The following is a 20,989-nucleotide window of genomic DNA, read 5'->3' on the forward strand; positions in this document are numbered from 1 at the left end:
TAAAGCACATAAACTTGAAGAGAATTATGAGACTAAAAGCGACAAGATGATGAGGACTAAGTTTTCTTGGATCATGTCCCCTCTCAAAAAAGATGGTATACTTCAAGATTCTATGGTGTAACCCTCTTTCTCAAACCCTAAACACCCAATCAGTAGAAAGGAACTACGGGAAAAGAGGAAGGTGAGGGTGAAAAGAAGTATTCTTCAAGCAAGAGAATTTTATCATGTATATGTTTACTCCATCGGCAAGCTCTGAGCATAACTTAGCATAATAGAGAAGAAGAAGATGAAGCTTTCACTTGGTGGGATTTGCATCCATTGCCAAGGTTCTCAAGTATGGAGACTATCTCTTAAGCTCCCCATGAGAGAGGGAGTGAGACAAAGTTTTCTTTATTTTGCTTTGCACATTTCAAAATTTGCAATGTGAGAGAGAAGAAATTCGAACGAGCCCTCCTTCCTAGATTCATCCCCCCACTTGCTCAATAATAAAAAACTAGTATGTGACCCCCACGTTGTTGCGGCTACATGTGTATCAATTGAAGCAACCATTGTTCTCCTTCCCTTCACAAGGAGGGCAAATGTGGGTAAATGCCTATGATTCTCATGTGAGCTATTATAGCTCTTTAATACACTTGTGCATCAACCACCGCTATAACTACTTTCTAGATGACAATGTATGACAAAACACAAGGTCTAAGTGCCATCCACATTCACATCAACCAAGCACAAATCTATCTTTTGGATCAACACTATGTCTACCTTTTCAAGTGTAAGATCAAACAACTGATGAAATGTAGTTACTCTCCACATTCTTATGGATTGACCAAGGACAAATCTCCTTCTAGTTGGTCACGCCAAGCTCCAACATACTCCTCCTAATCATGGCAAGTTTGTTCCTCCCCCCCTACCCGCACACCCCCTCGTCCCCCCTTCTCTCTATCTATGGTGTGTGTGTGTGTGTGTGTGTGTGTTTTGAGTTCAAGAATTATGAGGTCAATTTGAGGTCTCTTGGGAATGAATTAAGTAATGGGCTCCCTCCGCATGATGTCTTGTTGTCTTAACATCCTATGTTTCTCTCTAAGAAGGCAACGAATTTGCGATTAGGCTAGAGATGTCTACCTAACATAATAATTGATATGGGACCCTAGTGAGTGGTGGCCCTCTAAATAGACTAATAGAGAGCTGGTATCCTTCTTTGGATATAGTGTCTGCATTGAACGACAAATTCTGTAGATGCATTAGCATCCCCTCTTACCATGCTTACCAATCAAGGCATTGGTCATGATAGAAACTCTCCCATGCTTCTCTCGTGTAGTTTTGGTCTTGCATTTGGGGCATCACAGTCAACTAAGTCATCAACTGCTATTTGTTGGCACTTAGGATGCATGTACCAGCCATGACCCATCATGCCAACATTATACCACATAGTAGTAGAAGAAACTTTGCCATTGGTATGCACAATTGATTTGGTGAGTAGTGTGTCGTTTGCTTCTCAAAAGCGCGGGGGTGATTGCATGGCTATAGCAACTTTGTCTCTATATGTGGGTAAATTTTAAAATTTACAGGTTGGATTGTACTCAATCTAGCTAGCATGTGCACTTGCTCCTACCAAGACTGGTCGCATGGATGTTGAGGTCTCTTGCAATTGACCGTAAGCATGTTAGTAACATAAGGTACATATTGTTTTTTTGTGTACATTTGGGCACCATTGGTACTTTAAAATGTGAGGGCAATGAAAGCAAAAAAGTTCACTCAATCGTTTCTCTTTGCAAGAGTTTTGGGCATTATGCTAAAAGAAAGGGCGTGCTGTAAAATACACACAACACACACGTGCGCGCGCACACACACAAACATACACACATGCATGTTCTTCTTTGAGAGAGCAGACTATATTCAACCATTCATATGCTTGCCTTTACCCATATTTTATACCATAGCAGCCATTTGGCTTAGCTCCCACTCCCTTGAATGTGAGACAGTGCATTGAGGCACTACATGGAGGAGTGTTGGGGGTCCCATCGTTGCAATAGCTCCAATGACCAACAAAATTATAAATCCGAAGGGATGAGCTACCCGGCTAGAGCATGGAAACACTCACACGGTTAGTGAGCTAATCGTGGCAACACAAATGGTTAACTCTACGAGGTGAGCTTCTCGGCGTATGGAAGAGTTAAGCCGCAATGAAAATCAATCTCCATATCCACTTCTCTTCACCTCTAATCAACCTAATCACACACACTACGACTGCAAGACCCACACAACACTAATCCTATCATGCAACACACTAATCACAAGCACACACACATAGATCTATCGAGCACCACACTCCAATCAAACCTACATGCACACACGAGCAAAAGAGGGAAATCACACAAGATTAGAGGAGGATTAACCACTAATTAGTTAAGATCTAGTTAATCTAAGCATCATAGGCGATCACAAGAAGTAAGAGAGAGGCATAGTGAGAGAGAATGAATCATTGATTAGTGTTAATCAAGTCTCATGAACAAGGAGAAGCTCAAGGACTCCATAGCCACACACCTCAAGAGCTCTCACCAAAGAGTGCTCTCAACAAATAACTTGAGAACCCTCATTTCTTTTCCACACTGCTTTATATACCTAGGTTAAAAATATACAATGTCCGGACACCCAAGACCTTTAGGACTCACCACTTACTGAATCTACAACGTAGGCATAGTAAGTGACCTATTCTTTACAACTTGGAACTCCCATTGAGCCCGTAACACATTGGAAATATTACAATGGCTTGAAATATATCAGGAATTTACAATACGTGACCATTTTGAAAAAATGTAGAAAATGTGTAACTCCAATGTTTATTGCTTCTTCACTTAAATCTTCGATGTGCATCCGTACGTATTCAGTCTTTAGCAGCTTCTGTTAACTGACGTTGACTCAGTTAACATTCCCCCCTTCCTAATTTAGTGCCGTGGAGGCAAGGGAAGGTTTTGATTGGTTGTTGATGGGTTGATTGTCTTCATTTGTCGTTGAATTTGTTGATGAGGTTCAATCTACTGCAGCATCTTCATTGGTCCCAATATGTCTGATGTGAGAGATGATGTTGCATTTGTTCATTGTAATAGCATAATGATGAGGTTGTTGTTTATTTATGAAAAGTATATACAAGGGAAGTAGAATGATGAGGTTCTAAATTAGGGTCTAATACCTGGATTACCAAAGGGAAAAAACCTAGTGGAAAAAAAGTGCCTTTGGGATACGCGCATTATTCGAGTACATATTAGCATGGGAAATATTAATAAAGTACTCAAGGGATCATTTGCTGATAGATATGGAATTAGAAGGTAGCAAATATGAGAGAGTAACATGATGGAACATTGGTTTGCATGTTGTTGTCCACTCAAGGTGCATAGGTGGAAGCAAAAAAGAGTGTCTAATGCATATGTCCAATGATGGGACATCCTATATATGCATACGTAAAAATGCATGGGAAACAATATGCTGTGCAAGATTGATTTTGAGGGGTAATTCAGAAAGATGGTGTAGCTATAAAAGCATATGACATGGCTTTGCAAGATGGCACCCCTCTAAGAATGGTTTTCGGTGACGAGGATATGTGCTCTCATCTTACTGTGCACTTGTGCGTGAGTGTTGGACTCTACGACACTCCACCAATTGTAAGTTAATAGACTTCGACTCTTATGCTCATCTCATTTAGCATGAGTGACATGACTTTAGATATGTCCAACCCTTCCAGCTTGAGCATAAGCCTAATAACTATGACTCTTAGCACAGAGTTTAATATGACTTGAAGCTTTGGGTATAATGCTTTGCTCATTTTATGGCTCAGAAGCCCGACTCTGACTATGCGAAAGAGTGTTTTTTGCACCCTGGCGACTTGACTTTACATTCTTGAGCTTACTACAAACATTTCTTCAGGTAAAAGTAAGCTCGAATCCTCAAAAAGAGGATTAATGAAGGACCAAGTTGACATTAAAGGTTTCTTTGTCCATACCTGTTTCATCTTCTTCGAATCTACATTCGCATTGGTTGGGTTGTCCTTCTTTGACTGTGAAGACTCCACTATCTGTTTGATTCTCCAATTAGGTTCTGTTGATAGGAGTCTTTGATGTTGTTGTAGGTCTCTGCTGGCTATCGGCATTTGGCTTTTGACTAGGAGCATTGGAAGACTTAGGAATCCAAATCTCTTGATGACCTTTGTATCTCCATTGTTGCCTTTGCTTTGCTCTAGGTCTTGTTCATTTCTTGACATCTTCATGCAGGTTTGGTGTAGTTGTATTTGGCTTGTGGTTGACTGGTAGCCAAATCTTTGTATAGCTGTATAGAATCCTTGTCCAAGAGAAAGATTTTTTGAGATCCGTCTTTTTTCTGTATCCTCTTGAGAGTTGTGGTTGACTTTGACATCTTTCAATGTGGTTCTGTTGTATACATGCTTCTTAGGTATCCTAGGATATTGTCGAGGTTGATACCTTGTGGGCCTTCTTTCTTGGGAGGGTCTTGAAGTTACTTCATATGCTCTAACCTGCGGTTTTGGTTCCCATATCTGTCTGTTACCTTCATAGTACTCTTGTCCTTTTAAGCTCCATTGTGATGCTATCCATCCCATGTGTTTTTCTTTCTTTGTTGATTTTTTGTCCTTAATCCAAACTGGATCATTGACTTTGACTAAACTGCTTGGAACAAACACTTGCTTGACTTTTCTTTGATTTCTTGAGTACTTTGGCTGACATATCTTTACTTTTCTGGGTGTCTCCTTTGAGGTTTCTATTGGGTCAGCAATTGACTTTAAGTCTTGAATGCCTGACTTGCTTGAAGAAGCTGATCCATGAGGGTTCTTTGATGTAGAGGCATATGATGTCACACCTTTTGTGCTAATCGGTGGAAGGTCCACTTTAGTCTTACCTTTGTCTGTAAGATTTGTCTTTGATTCTTGTGACTTTTGCAACTCTGAATGTGACATTTTTTGTTCTATTGAAGATCTTTGTTCTATTTTTTCCATGGTCTCATCTTGATTTAATTGTGTCTCTATGGAAGGTAGCTTGAGACTTTTTGTTGCAAACTGACTTACAACAACTGATTCTACTGGCAATGAGTAATTGAACTTTGGTCTTCCTGTTGCTTCCTGGTTGTCTGCAACCCCGTTCTTCTTAACTTCTGGCTTTGGTGGCATTCTCTGCTCAATAGCTTCCGTAGTTGCTCTTTGCTCTGTTTGATATGCACTTGCTATTACCTGATTTTAGTTAAGCTCTTTTGAAGTTCTATTTGATGGAGATGAATCATTTTCAATAAGCTTTTCTTTGGCATCAGTCTCCATTTTAAATGTGCTGAGGACCTTGTGCTGTCATCCGCGGGTGACCAGTCTTGGTCTTCATTCTTTGTTGTCTGATGACTCCGTCATGTTTGAACTTTGTATCTCTAGCATCTCCTGGGCCATTGGCATTCCCATTATGATGTCGTCTGGCATATCCGTTGCTGTGATCACAAAGAATTGAGCTATGATGATTTGTGAACTTACTTCAATGGTGGTGGAGATGATTCCCCAACATTCTGCTCGTTTGGTTCCTGATATGATCCCAAAATCAGGAGCATCTTCTAGTTGTAGTTGGCCACATCTTTTCTGAGTGCGGAAAGACATGAGGTTCTTGTCTAACTGAAAATCTAGCTTTACTTTGCTTGATAGCTTTTCTTCGTGTTCACCAATGATGTTGCACTTATTCTTCTCAGGATTTCTTTCTGTAGTGATTGATTTTGTTGTGGCAATGTCCTTTGGTTCAGCTTTGTCTACATTTTCTTTGCTTTGATCACTTGCTTTAATTGATGTTGACTCATATGACTGTGATATTGCACTTTTTGTTTGCAATTGATGAGCATTGTCTACCTGCATCTGAGTAACCTTTGACCTTAATAGATCCATTGTACTTTCTGGCAGAATTTGTCCCTTCGGAGGAGATTTTGGTGGTGACCTTTGTGTAGCTTTCAAGACTTTGGCTTTCATTGATTCTAACTTTTGTGCCACTTGTTCTCGCAGCTGGAGGCTTTGCATCATCTTCAGATTGTCTTTGACTTCATTCGGGCCATCCATAGAGGTTTGTACAAGGTCATGACCTTGCTGATATTTGTTACCCTGCGCATCTCGATATGCATATGTGAGCTTGGTCACATGTAACCGTTTGAATACTATTGGACTTGTCAGCTTTTGACTCTGACTTGTGGAGATCAGCTGAAACTTTTGTCCGTGATGATCTTCGTATAAGCATTTGTCTACAGATTCTGAGGGAACCTCGGTCAATTGGAAACTTCCAACAACCATATGATCTTTCAATGGTTTCTGCCTTGAAGGGGTCTGCTGGCTAGAAGATCTAGGGCTTCTAACTGGTGCAGCATTTCCTGGTATAAGAGTTGAGCTTGATGGATTTATAGCTCCCCCCTTCCTAGGGTGATCACTATAGCTTGCTTCATTGTAAGAGTTCAAAATTGTTTGGCTTTGGTTGAGTCTCACCTTTTGGGACTGTGAAGGTACACTTTGAGTAGCACTCTTGATGTTTGGCATATGTAAACCTTCTGCATAGTTTCATATGTATCTCCGTGAAATATGACACATTATTCCCCAAGTCAAGTTATAAATAGCATTATCTTTGCCCTGATATTGTCTACCCCATGGGTCTCCTATGATATGAGCTTCTATGGTTTCAGGACCCAAGGCATCATAGATGGTAGACTCTCGTTTATATCTACGACTGTTTTGGTCAAAGTATATGTTCGTTTGGTCACAACATCGAAGCTTGATTTCCGATGGAGGAGGGTTTGGCTCTGAACAGATTTTTGGATTCACTCGGGTAATATCCTTCAGCTCTAGAGAGGATGGGCTATAATAGATTCTTTCCTCTAAAATGAACCATCCTTTCTGATCTATCATTGGACACACTTCTATGAGCTGGTATGTGGGCCGTTCAAACACTGGTTGATCTTTTTTGTATAGTTTCCCTTTTTGGTCTACATAGTGTGCATATGAATTATGTGTACCATACAAAGCTAACATCATTATGTTTGATGTGTCCCTTAGACTCGTGAATGATTGCATACTTGTGGCAGTGGATGCAAAATCATTTGCAAACCTAACATTCTTTTCAACCTTCAGTGATATCTTGACACCTTGATCAAATTCATGCAAGAATTTGTTTATTCATAGAATCAATTTTAAGCTTTTCAGGTGCATGTGCATCTTTATGCTGATTTTCAACTTGTAGTGTTTTGAATTGTGCTTCTAATGGTAATGCAGAATCATCCGATTGCATTAAAAGTGACAAGTCAGTTGCACTTACATCGAGATTCGCATTTCCAATTTGCTCTGTACCTTGCTTGGCGGTTGATGTGTCCCTATTGTCTGGGTTTCTTGGACAATCTTCAGAAAAATGTCCACCTTTTCGTCCACAATCTGAGCAATACACCATGACTGGTGGTATTTCATTTCGCTCTGTCATGTCAAGCTCCTGCTGAGAAGTTTCTGCTTCTGTGATGGCCAAGTTGTTGGCTTCTTCTTTTAGAACACTGAGCATCAAGCTATATATTGCTCCGTCTTGGCCTTTGTACCATCTTTGACTCGATTCTCCAATTAGACTTGCTTCTATTGGTTGATCTGTCGGATCTTCCGTTAGTGGCTCTCGGTTATAGATCTGACCACTGTAATCCATATACAATGACCCTGATTACATATGCACCAAATAGATGCTTTGCGGACTTGTACAGATTTCTAGATAAACACTTGGGGTTGATTTTTTGAACCTCTATCTTCACTTCATCTTTAAGCTTGCAATACCTGGCTCCACTGAAGTCTGTGAACATCTGGGAGTTATCTAAATCTGGCTTCACTCTGATCAATAGGATCTTGGCTCCTGTGTTGTTTTTACTGCTCATAAGATATCTATGAACTTCTGTATCTGTGTACAAAACCTTATCCCCATTGTAGCCATATAGTTGCAAAATTTGCTCTATTGCAGTTGTGCATGTGTTGCCACTGCTACTAGCTTGCTCTGTTGTACTTGAACTCTCAGCTCGAGATGAGTCCATGTCGATTGGTTCCGTAAAAACTGTCTTCAAGCAGATTTTTGTACTGATTGGTAGAATTTCTCCTGCTCCTACTCGCCTAATCTGCAATCCACCGTGGTTGTCGATTTTCAGGTTGATTTTGACAAATTTAAAAATTTGTCTGTCCCTCACGGCTTCAATTGGTCTTTTCGCTCGTTTGATTTGATTGGCTCTTGGGGTTTGTGAATCTTCTGGCTTTGCGGTGTTTCCTTGGTGTGCGGTACACTTTTCAGCTTTACGTGTGTTTTTTGCGTTTCGGCCTCGTTCTGGCTTTTTCTGACTATTCTGACACTTTTTAGTACTTCCAGCAACTTTCATTCATTTTTCTAATATTTTTGTGAAATTTTGAATTTTCTAAAATTTTTAGTATTTTTATAAATTTTTATGATTTTTTTGGGAAAGTTTTGATTTTTTAAGAATTTTTTTGGGATTTTTTTAAGTTTTTGATTTATTTTCATTTCTTGGACGATTTTGGATTTTCTGTGAGTTTTTACTATTTTTGTGATTTATCTATAGAATTTTTGGGTTTTTTTTTATTTTTCTATGTGTTTTTATTTTTTTGTGAATTTTTTCATCCCTTTTATTGAATTTTTATGAGTTTTTTATTTTTATAATTTATTTTTGTAGGTTTTGATTTCTTTTGCAATTTTTTATGAGGTTTTTGGAATTTTCTATGTTTTTCAAATTTTTTGTGGATTTTTAAAAAAATTTGCGATTTATTAGCGAATTTTTAGATTTTTTTAAATCTTTTTTTCCTTTTTTAATTTTTTTAAATGATTTTTTTTAAAAAAAAATTATGAGGTCTTTAAATTTTTTCTGAATTATTTGTGAGTTTTTTCTTTTTTTTTGAATTTTTATTTGAGTTTTAGTAATCTTTAAATCCCTTTTTTTTGCATTTTTTGAATCTTAATTGAAATTTGAATTTTTTAATTGATTTTATGTTTTTAGATTTTTTGTGATTTTTAAATTCTTTTTATCTTTTTTTCATTTTTTTTTGTGAAATTAAATTAAATGATACATGGGTCCTAGACCTTACCTGTCCTTGAGGCCGTTGACGGGCGTGTGGACCAGGAACGACAGCGCCGAAATGCCGTGCTGAGTTGGTAGCGCGTGGCGGGAACAGCGGGTGCACAGGGTGGGCCCGTTAGAGAGAGAGAGAAGACAGAGGACGTGGCCGTCAGCGGCTTTCCTGAGGGTTTGCGTTGGCGGCTTGGCGCACGCGCGGAGATTCCGGGGCTGACAGACGGAGAGTTGGCGGGTAGCGGGCAGTGGGTGTGTGTGTTTTGGGAAAAAGACAAGGATATAGGGGAAGTTCACGCGTGGGTAGAGAGAATGAGAGAGAAAGAGTAAGACAAGGAGAGAGAGAGAGAGAGAGAGAGAGAGAGAGAGAGAGAGAGAGAGAGAGAGAGAGAGAGAGAGAGAAGAGAGAGGGGAAGTAAGAGAGAGAAAATAGGGGTGGTGTTCGGAAAAATGTGTCTCAGCTTAATATCATGCCGTTTTCAATTTCAAAAATGCCGGTTCAAGGCAAGGAGGAGAGGAGAAATTCCCTCCCAAAATAGAGAAAGAACCCGAAAAATACACCTAATTTTCTAAAATTTCCACTCGGAAAATTCAAGAAGGGAATTTCCTCTGCTTGGTAAAATGAATTTCCCCGAACACTGGGTTAGAGACAGAAGAGAGAGAGAGAGAGAGAGAGAGAGAGAGAGAGAGAGAGAGAGAGAGAGAGAGAGAGAGAGAGAGAGAGAGAGTGGATGGCAGTGTGTGTGTGTGTGTGTGTGTGATGGATGGTGTTTACCCGGAGAGAAAAAGAAGAAGAAAGTTATAATGTCGCAAGAAAATATCCCCAGGGATCGTAAAGATCTATTCGACTCGCAGATTTTTTATACGCCACAAGGCACTGCGGGAGCCGAACCCAGCTTTCCCTTTTTCTTTTTTTTCCAAATAGGCCGAAAATTATAAATAGCCTACGCGACTAATTCGACTCTAAGGAAAGTGGCAGATGGATGGTAAGAGTGGATGTGAGTGCATGGACCAGAAGTACTTGATTTATGGTGCATGCCATTTTATGACTTCTTTTTTTGCTTGTTCTATCTCAAGATCGTGCTTTTCTTTTCTATTTTTGGTTGCATGTGCCCTCTCAAGCATCTTTTGAGTCAGTGGCAAGTGATACTTCTTTAACCTGCAACCACTGATCCAATTGGGCATTTCATGTCCATCCAATGTAGCAAGCTTAATGACCCCACTTGGTTATATAGAATCACAAATGGTCCATTCCTTGCTTTTTTTAATTCTTTGTTTTTTGCTTAAGATAGTAAACAAGCATACAATCTCTTGGAGCAAAGTCTTTAGACTTTACATGCTCATCATGAAACTCTTTCATGTGTTGTTTTTGGGAGCATATTGCGACAACTGCCTTTAACCTAACTTCATCCAGCTTTTCTAGGTCATTCAGTCAGTTAGACTATTTATGTCCAGTCCATTCAAGTTTGTTTGCTACACACAAGGTTGGAATCAAAAACTCTACAGGTCATCCAATCGGTCAGACTATTCATGTCCAGTCCATTCAAGTTTGTTTGCTACACACAAGGTTGGAATAAAAAAACTCTATGGGTAAAATTTCATTAATTCCAAACACCATGTTATAAAGTGTAGTCCCTAGAACAAAGAGTGCAACTTTTGATCCCAATCTGACCTATTATCATTTACAATCTTGATTAAAGGTGTGCATAAAACTACTTTCTACTTTACTATTAGCCTGTGGATGATAAGGAGATGATTTTTTTATGTATAACCATGAACTCATCAATGAATTCACTAAACAAATGTGTTCCCTTATCCCTGACAATCTCAATATGCAAACCATACCACGTGAAAACATTTTTGTACAAGAATTGTGTTGTAGTGCATGCATCATTCTTTTGTGTTGCTTTGACCTTGACCCATTTGGTTCGGTAGTTTGTTGATAACACAAAGTCGTCACCACCTATCGAGAATTCCAATAGGCTTTGCTATATAGCCATCAGCTAATTGTAATTTCATTCGTGTTCTTCTAAGTACAAGTTTCCCACATTTCTCCCAAATCAGTTTGGTGGCAACAGCAGCACCTACTCCACTGTCCAGAATAGCAATGGTTTCCATGTCTTGATACTCTATGGGCAATGTGGTGTTCCCCTCTTACCCTTCGCAATAATCTCCAACTTTGTTTATGGAAACTAGCTTCGCATCCTTTTTGGGTTGGCTCCAATCCTCCATTTCTCGGGCTAGGGTTTCAAACAACAGGGTTTTTGATTCCCATTTTCTTAAGACATTTCCCAACATCCCTCCACATTTGAAGTCTGCATTTCAGTAGCTCAGCTATCATTAGCATATATCTCATTGGTGTTGACATGAATTTCTACAACCCATGAGAATCTATGATTGGCTTGAGGATCCCTCTTTGTGATGGTAGGATCACAATATCAGATCTCTCCTCATATGGTCCTAAGTAACAAGGTGACTCCCAAAGGATTTCCTCTCTACTATGCTTCAATGTCTTTGTTCCTTGGTCGCCATACATGGATTAGATATCAACATACATCATGCCTTTGTTGAGGTCAACTTTTGCAATGGGTGTTGATCCCCACTCCTGATTCTCATCCCTAGCCTTCTTGAGTACTTCCCAAAGTTCTTGAGGCCAATTGCCCTGGACCTCTAGCATGGTATGCAATATTTGGTAAACAGAATCATCTGTCATGTTTTCTACCACTTGACATGTCAACCCTTTTTGGCATGTGTCTTCCTTGAGGATGTTGCAACTCTTTTCCCCCACCTTGTTAGTTTGATATTTTCTGACAATTTATGCGTGCACCATCCTAGCCTAGATAGGCATAGCTCGTGGAGGTTTTGTGAGATCTTGAGCCGTCTTAATCAACTTTTTGCACATCTCCAGCCTAAGATTTTCCCATTCCGCATTAGGATAAGTCATCCATCTATGTTCCATTCTGCATTAGGATAAGTTATCCATCTATGTTCCATTGTCTGTTTATTGTCTAGTCTGGCTTCATATGTCTTCAAAATTGCTTCCAATGGCTTGAATTTCGTGTCAACTAGAATCGAACTTCTTGAGCTAGCTTCCTTTGGCTTTGCTTCACTCTACTTTTGTTTAGCCTCAGGTGCTTCCTCTAGCATGACACTAGGTATGTGTTGTTGTGATTGCTCTCAAGCTTGGATAGCTCAGCCGTAACATCCTTTAACTTCTTATGGTATTGATATCTAATTGTGTCTCTTGTAGCTTTCCTAATTGATTTCACACTCACAAATTTATTGGAGTCGCTACCACCTTTCTTGCTTGTTGCTTTGTGTTTTGCTTGCGCTCTCGTTACCGCATTCAACTGTACTTTTGTCTTTGATTCTAACCCACTTGAAGAAGGCAAGACCTCCACAATGTTCATCATCACCTTTCCCCCTTTGCCTGGGTTTTGAGGGCAATCTAGGAACAATGTTCAAGTCCAGATCGTCCACAATATCCACCATCACCCTTCTTTGCTTGAGGGGTGTTGACCACAACATTCGGTTGGTCAATAGGGCAGTCCCTAGCTAAATAGTCTCCATAACACTTGAAGCAAGGTCCAAGAGGTCTCTGTTTTCTAGGTTGCTTAGCATATGGACTTTGGGGATATGCATTTTGTCGAACCTCACCCCGATTAGCTATGAACATTAGTGTTCCCTAGCTCAGAGTAAACCCTTCACTCTGAGCTACATTGCCCATTGTTGACTCAGAAACTCTAGAGGATGAAACGGTGTTCTCCCACTCATAGGATTCCATGACCCTTGATGAATAAGGATCATTTGGATAGTAGTGTCTATGGTTTTTCTCTTTGTAATACATCTGTACTAGCATACATTTGTATTAGCATTAGAGCATTCTCTTCCACGTAGTATTGATCTAGATACACATATCTCAATGCTACCTAATCTTCACCTAATAGTGATGGTTGATGGCCTAACATTGGTCTTGGTCTCTCTACTCCGGTTGTGGGTTTGTTGGCCCTGATGCATACCTTGGTGGTATTGGTGCCGGTCTTTTTTTTATATACTAAGGATTTACTGGTATGTTTGGTTGGTACTAAGGGTTAGGGTGATAAGGCCTTTCCCTAACTTGTCCTCAATTGTAGTATCATTCCTTAGTGGTATGGTTTGCCCACTAGTTCTCAATGGCACGCCACTTCTGCCTAGGACATGGATGTGGCAACATGGAGCACTGTTGCATCGGATGGTCTCCTCCACATGTCAAACATCGCCTCAACGGTGGTACTCTCTGGTTTTGGATTCCCAGCTTCTACCCCATCCTTCTCACAAGCTGCTCAGTATTCATAGGGGTCTACTGTTGTGGTTTCATTTTTTATGTATTTGATCCACTAGCTGTAGAACGAGAATCTGTCAAAATAGCATCCACATCTTGTGATACTTCTCCATAGATTTGGCACTTGTCTACTAAGTAGACAACTTCTTTTGTGACCTCGTCCAATGTCATGCACTTTTCAAGTGCAAATCCTTCTTGAGGTGCTCGTTCTTAAGCCCCTCAATAAACAACACTACTTGGCGATCTTTGTGAAGTTTCTCACGTGGTGGACAGCTCTCAATGTATTGCTTGAATCGTAAGGCTGCCTCTTGGACATTTTCACCATCTTCCTGCTTGAAAGAATGAATCTAAGACACCTTATTGTGTTTGTTTCTACTCATGAAGAAATCTTCAACAAAATATTGAAATAGCGCTTCTATGTTTTCATAGTCTTCCTTTTTCAGAGGCTCAAACCAAGTAAGGGATGTTGAATGATGTTGAATGTGCATGAGGATCACCTGATCCATTGTACTTTGATGCCATGCATTTTGCAACTTGAGATGGACGCATGGGCCTCGGCTGCTCGTTTCATTCATAATTATGATGATAAAAAAGTGTTGCAAACTTGACTTTTATACCCTGGCTCCAGGTTTTATGTACAAAGGCTGAATTTGCTGCAATAATAACAGGGGTTATAACTCAGGCTCATAACATTGATTTCTTTAGAGATACAAAATGATAACAAGGTACAAGTTTTGGGCAAAAATATTACAATCAATTGGCATTACAAATATAAAAATGGTTCACAGTTGGCCTTCATTGATGTTGGAATCTTCCAACATAGGAGATTTTGGTCCCAGGCCAACAAAAAGGCATTGATAATAAAGAGTTTGAAGTTCACCATCTTTGAAGGGGCTCTATATAGGTTCGATTGATGGGGCACTTTGTTGTTGTGTGCCTATGCAGGAACAAATGTAGGTTATCACAAAAGCTCATAGTGGGGATGCAGGTGGACACTTTTCAACTGATATTACTTACAAAAAATTCCTACAAGCAAGCCCATGGTGACAAAGCATGCTAGTTAATGTCATAGCTTTTTGTAAGATCTATGATATTTTTTAGCAGATAGGAAGACCGACAATAGCTGATGACACCTCTGACTCTAGTACAACCATTAGGAGTGTTCATGAAGTGGGGACTAGACTTCATAGGTCCATTCAAGAAAGTCGCTCCTAGGAAGAGCAGGTACATTGTCATGACCAATTGCTATGTGAGCAAATGGGTCGAAGCCAAGGTGTTGCCAGGTAACACTACAAAATTGACGGCATTATTTTTGTATGAAAACATCATTTGCTGATTCGGATGTCCCATTGAAATAGTCTCAAATCAGGGTACACATTTCATGAATGAGACGATTCAGATATTGACCGTCAATCAAGCACTCAAAAGCCACTCTATTACTATCCTAGGTGAAATGGCCAAGTAGAAAGCAGTTACAAAATGATTGACAAATATAGTTCAAAAGGAGCCACATCATTGGGATGCAAAGCTTCCAACATCATTATGGGCTTATCGAACTGCTCATAATGTCACCACTAGAATGATACCTTTCAAAATGGTCTATGGCACATAGGTAGTGGTACCAATGGAGTTTGCAATCCCAAGTCTCAGGTTGGCAGTAGAGCATGGAATGGACTTCAACATGAATCTGAAGCAACAATTAGATTACATCTAGATGAGATCAAGCAGTGTGCCGTGCTGGAACAAGAAGTAGTTTATCAACAAAGAAATTATTAGCACAATAGCAAGATCAAAGTCAAAGAGTTCAAACAAGGGAAAACGGGAATTCAGACTGGTGATTGACTAGTAATGCCAAGCTATTTATTGCGGTAACTTTGTAATGAATAGGCAGTCAGAGGCTTAGTTTGATAGCTATAAATAGGGGCCTTTACTTCATTTGATGGGGGATTATCATTGTATGCTATTGTATTGTGCTCTTGCATCTCATACCTTGGAGCTCATTATGCTCTTGTACTTTTTTGTCATTAACTCGAGAGCAATCCTTGGCTCATGCTATTGTAATCCATTCCAGTTGTACTGATCTGAATGCACAATCTAGTTCTAGTTCCAGTATGTGTGTTCATTTATCATTTCCATTTCAGTATCAGGGTCTCTATCTGATCTGTTGTTTGAAATGTGCCTGTCTGAATTGGTTTAGCTAACTCAACCCAACCTGGAATAGTTGTCTGAAGAGACCAGCTCATTCTAGCTTTGAAGGTCCACATCTCCCTCGTGGTTTAAGAAGTATCCTTTTGGAATCTAAACAAGTGTTTCAAGTAGAACAAAGGATCTTGGACAAGATAAAACCAAGGGTTCTTTCAGGTTGTGCAATGATGTTGCACACCTTTTTCTTGATGCAAGTGACATGGTCATACGTACCTACAGGGTAGCAACAATTAGGGGAAGGGTTTGAGGTTAGTGTACCACATACCTCCTCTCATAACTTTCCTTATCCTTGCCTATTTTCCTTATGATGGAATTGAGTGCCCACTCCGGACATTATCTACTCTTTTAGTGGTCAACTCTCTTACAACGGCCATGGGCATACAAAGTAGGAATCGTTCTTTGGCACATGTTGTCAAACAATGTACAACATTAACTCTCTTTTAGTGGTCAAATATCTTACAACCGTCATAGGCCTACAAAGTAGGGATTGTTCTTTGCCACATGTTGTCAGTCACACGGTGTACAACATGGTCTAGGAACTCATGGAGTTCGGTTAAGCCAGTGTGGAGCAAGGTTTAGCTTCTTGGTATTTTCCAAACACTTTGATCCAAATTTAGATTTCATTAATCAAAATAATTTTATTTTACTTTTAAATCATTCTACAATAAAAGTAAGCATCAAACAGGAAAGGAACATCTGAAATAACACAAAACAATGATTGCAATCCAACATAAGATTAGGCATCGACTATCCCCCTCAATTATTTGATTGATTATTTTTCCTTTGACCTCTTATTATGATGAATTGATTCAACTTTACAAAGAGAATTAAGATTCATGTGTAGATAAATAAACAATCTAAAGAAGATGAGAGAGTACAATTAAAGATTGATAGAAACAGAGAGCAGTCAAAGAACCAAAAGTATAACTTTTGAATCATTGCTTTGATGAAGCTTTTGAGTGCTTTGTTGGCTTTGAAAGGGGTTTAAAACACCATCTTACTAGGTCAAGATACTCTTGGATCAATCATCTTGCTCGTGAAGTCTACTAAGTGTGATTGTTGTCCAAAAAGCCACGTGTGTGATGTGCAATTTTGAGAGTTCTTTATCTCGTGTGCTTGCTTCAAAAATAAATTCTCTAAAGTAGTAGTTGAAGTGGAATTGTATTTGCACCATCACATAATTTCACTATTTCAGTTATTTATGATAATCGAATGAATATTTATATATGTGAAATAACAAATCATAGTTAAATGCCTAAGATTGTCCAAATAAGTGAATTAATGACAACATTCAAGCTTTTGAATTTAAGTGCTAATCTATCCTTAGCATCTTCAATTGTGAGGTTTCTTAACTTCGAAGCACTCGCTTTCAAAATCTTCAAATTTACAAGAATCCTCAAATGCTTTAGGTACTGCAATCTCTAGTATGCTTCATAATTTTTGAAACCCATTTGGAATTTGAATAAACTGATTTCAAGCTCTTCTTGAATCCTAATGGTTGTCTAACTCATCTCCTTCACCTTTAACATCCCATACTTGTTGGAATGGTAGTCTATCACAACCTATCCAAACCCCTTTGCCCATCTCCAATTGCTAAGAGAATCCTGCTCATTGAAAAGCTCTGTTCAAGGGCTACACAAATGCAATATCTTTTTTGTGAATTAATGATGTGTACTTTCACTTTTCCAACAACATAACTGTTTGATACGTTGTTTTATCCAAAGAAAACTACATAAAACATACTATTCTTGCAGATTGTGACTATGTAAATGTAGCTCTTCCAAAAAAAAAAATGCATGTCTAGTTAAGACATTTTGTGCCGCTATGCTACTTCCATAGGATGAAGAAGAGACTAAGAATGTGGGAATGACTCTTCTTGAGCCTACAATTTTGATCAAAAGGTCTCCTCATGTAAGCTAGGGTTGGCCATTCCAACCCTGTACATTGTCATTTCTCTCTCTTTCCCTCTCTATGGATATTCATGCCATTGTTTCTTAGTCTAAGTAAATTTTTATTTCTTTCTTTGTTTATCCTTTGATGGCTTTTAGTTATGTGAGTGGTGACGTCTTTGTCAAAATTTTATCATCCCTAGGCATAAGACATCCACATTGGCCCATCAACTCTGCATACATAGATTGCGATTCTCTCATCCACGAATAGAGCTTTTTGGTGCATGCCGCTAATCAAATGCTAGCTATAAACTTTAGGGCTTGCAAGTTGCAGTTTTCTCCTACTGGCATGACCTCGGTAATCCAAAAGAGGTGAAGGCTAGTGCAAGGTACCAAGTGCATCCTTCTAGTGCACATTTTTTGCCTACAGTTGAATAATTGATTACTTGGTTGGCCAAAGGCCTTTTTTTTTCAAATCAGACAGCACGCTCGTCCACGTAGAGCAATTGTCTTACGTTCAATTATGATCATGATTGCACGGCCTAATTACTGCCTTGATCATAGCTTTTCAACTTTGCACTGCTCTACTCGCTTTTCATCACTGGCTATATAATACTGGTGAAAAGTGTGTGTGTGTGTGTGTGTGTGTGTGTGTGTGTGTGTGTGTGTGTGTGTGTGTGTGTGTGTGTGTGTGTGTGTGTGTGTGTGTGTGTGTGTGTGTGTGTGTGTGGTGTGTGTGTGTGTAGCAATGGAGAAGAGAGAAGAAGAGAGGAGACACAGGGTTTGGTGGACTCCAAACACAATAGTGTTTAGGGTTATGAGTCCTTATTATTTTATCTAGAATGAATGGTCAGTGTTAGTTCCTGGTTAGTCTCCGACTGCCCAACACTTAGGCATGGTAGATTGGGCTTTACCACCCCAACAACCCTCCACTTAAAGGACAATGTGCCTTTAAGCTAGGGTGACAATGTATATATACATACAATACAGGTAAACAATGACCATGATCATCTACCCAATGCCTGATGTGAAAACCGCTCTGAAGGTAAGCCCTTTGTTAGAAGATCGACAGGATTCTCAACTGGTGTGAATCTTGGCAAGCTGCAATCGCTTGTCCTCAAGCACATCGCAAATGAAGTGATACTTCATATCTACATGCTTTGTCTTTGCATGAAACACTGGATTATTTGCCAATTGTATAGCACTTTGGCTATCACAATGAAACACATGCATCTCAACATTGATTCCCAAGTCTCCCACTAGCTGACCAAACCATATAGCTTCCTTGCAAGCTTTTGAAGTTGCAACATATTCACTCTCGATGGTAGACAAGGTAATGCAATCTTGCAAACGAGATCACCATGAAACTGCACCTCCAGTAAATTCAAAAACATATCCTGAAGTGGACCTTCTCTTGTCCAAGACTCTTGCATAATCTACATTCGTGTAGCCCATTACACATGCTTCCTTTCGTCCAAAGCAAATGCACATGTCTTTTTACCATTTAAATATCACATAGCCCCTTTCACTGCCTCCCAATGTTTCTTGGATGGATTTGACATATATCTGCTAACAACTCCCACTGCAAAAGCAATATCAGGACATGTATTAATCAAAGCATACATCAAAGTCCTAACTACAGATGAATAAGGCACTTGTGCCATATCAGCCTTTTCCTCTTCAGAGTTAGGGCAATCATTTCTAGAAAGTTTCACATATGGAGGCAATGGATTACTCAATGCCTTCCCCTTTCCATATTGAAAAACTTGAGCACTTTTTAGCAATGTACTAAAATTGTAACAGATATACCAATTTCTTGCATCTGTCTCGCATAATGCGCATGCCAAGGATATGGCTTGCTTCACCCATGTCTTTCATTTAAAAGTTCGCATGTAACTCTGACTTCAAGGCTGAAATCTCATCCCTGCATTTCCCAACAATTAACATATCATCCACATAAAAGACCAAAATCAACAAACTACCATCTTTAGCTTGCTTAGTGTAGAGACAGTGCTCCATATCGCTACATTTGTAGCCTTGAGAGAGCATGGATGAGTACAATTTCCGATACCACTCCCTTGATGATTGTATTAGACCATAAAGATTCTTTTCTAACTGACGCACCAAGTCTTCATTCTGGCTGCTGCATATACACTTCTTCTCGAAGATCACCATGCAAGAACGTTGTCTTGACATTCATTTGGTCAAGTTCCATGTCCTCTTTAGCAATTAACACAAGTACACACTGTAGAGTAGTCATCTTGGCAACCGGAGAAAAGATCTCATCAAAGTCAATACCCTGCTGCTGCTTAAATCCTTTAGCAACAAGTCGTGCCTTGTACTTGGGTTTATTATCATGAGGTGTAATTTTTTGCTTATAATCCCATTTGCATGGTAATGCCTTTTTACCTTTAGGAAACCAAACCAACTTCCAACTTTGATTCTTATGCAACGAGTCCATTTCTGATTGCATATCTTTCTCCCACTTCGCCTTGTCATCCATTGACATGGCTTCCTTATAGCAGGAAGGCTCTCCGCAATTTGTCAACATAATGCAGTCCAATGAGGGAGTAAATGGATCAGGAGGCCTTGAAACTCTTGAAGACCTTCTAAAACTGGTTGAGCATGTTGCCCCTTAGCAACATTTTGTACTACAGGAGGATTATGGCCTTGTTGTCTAACATTAGGCACTTCAGCCCTATTGTGAACAACACCATCCTATTGGAAGATAACTCTCCCAGCCTCCACTGTATGCACAAGCTTCTTATGCATCTTTTATTTATTGAAGTATACATCATTTCTGCGAACAATCTTTTTAGCTTTAGGATACCATAACCAAAATCCCATCTTTCTAGGGATTGCCATAGCCAAGAAATATGCATTTCTTTGACTTAGGAGCCAAGTTACTTCGAAAATCCTTTGGAACATGGCAATATGCTTCACGCCAAAAACTCTAAGATGCTTATAAAAAGGTGGCTTCCCATACCAAATCTCTTCAGGCACCTTCTCATCTAAAGCCTTGTAAGGAGATCTATTAATAAGATGATAGCCGTTGCTAACGCTTCCGCCCAAAATCCATCAGGAAACTATACATTAGACAACATGCTACACAACTTCTCTTGTATGGTATGGTTCATCTTCTCAACAACACCATTTTGTGGAGGATTATATGGAGCAATCAACTCTCTTTTGATGCCTTTGGAATCACAAAATTTTTGAAAGGCTTTAGTGACATACTCACCATTGTCTGACCTTAAGCACTTGACTTTCTTGCCAGACTGATTCTCCACTAATGCCACAAAATTCTGAAAGTTTGAAAGAACTTCATCCTTCTTCTTGGGAGGACATACCCACACTTTCCTTCTTGAGAGAAGTCATCGACGAATGTAATAAAGAACAATGAACCTCCCATGGATACGTTAGGCATAGGCCCACACACATCACTATGCTCTAACTCTAACGGCTCACT

This window comes from Adiantum capillus-veneris, chromosome 2, assembly GCF_014529385.1.
Source record: "Adiantum capillus-veneris isolate H3 chromosome 2, ASM1452938v2, whole genome shotgun sequence".
Classification (NCBI taxonomy): Eukaryota; Viridiplantae; Streptophyta; class Polypodiopsida; order Polypodiales; family Pteridaceae; genus Adiantum; species Adiantum capillus-veneris.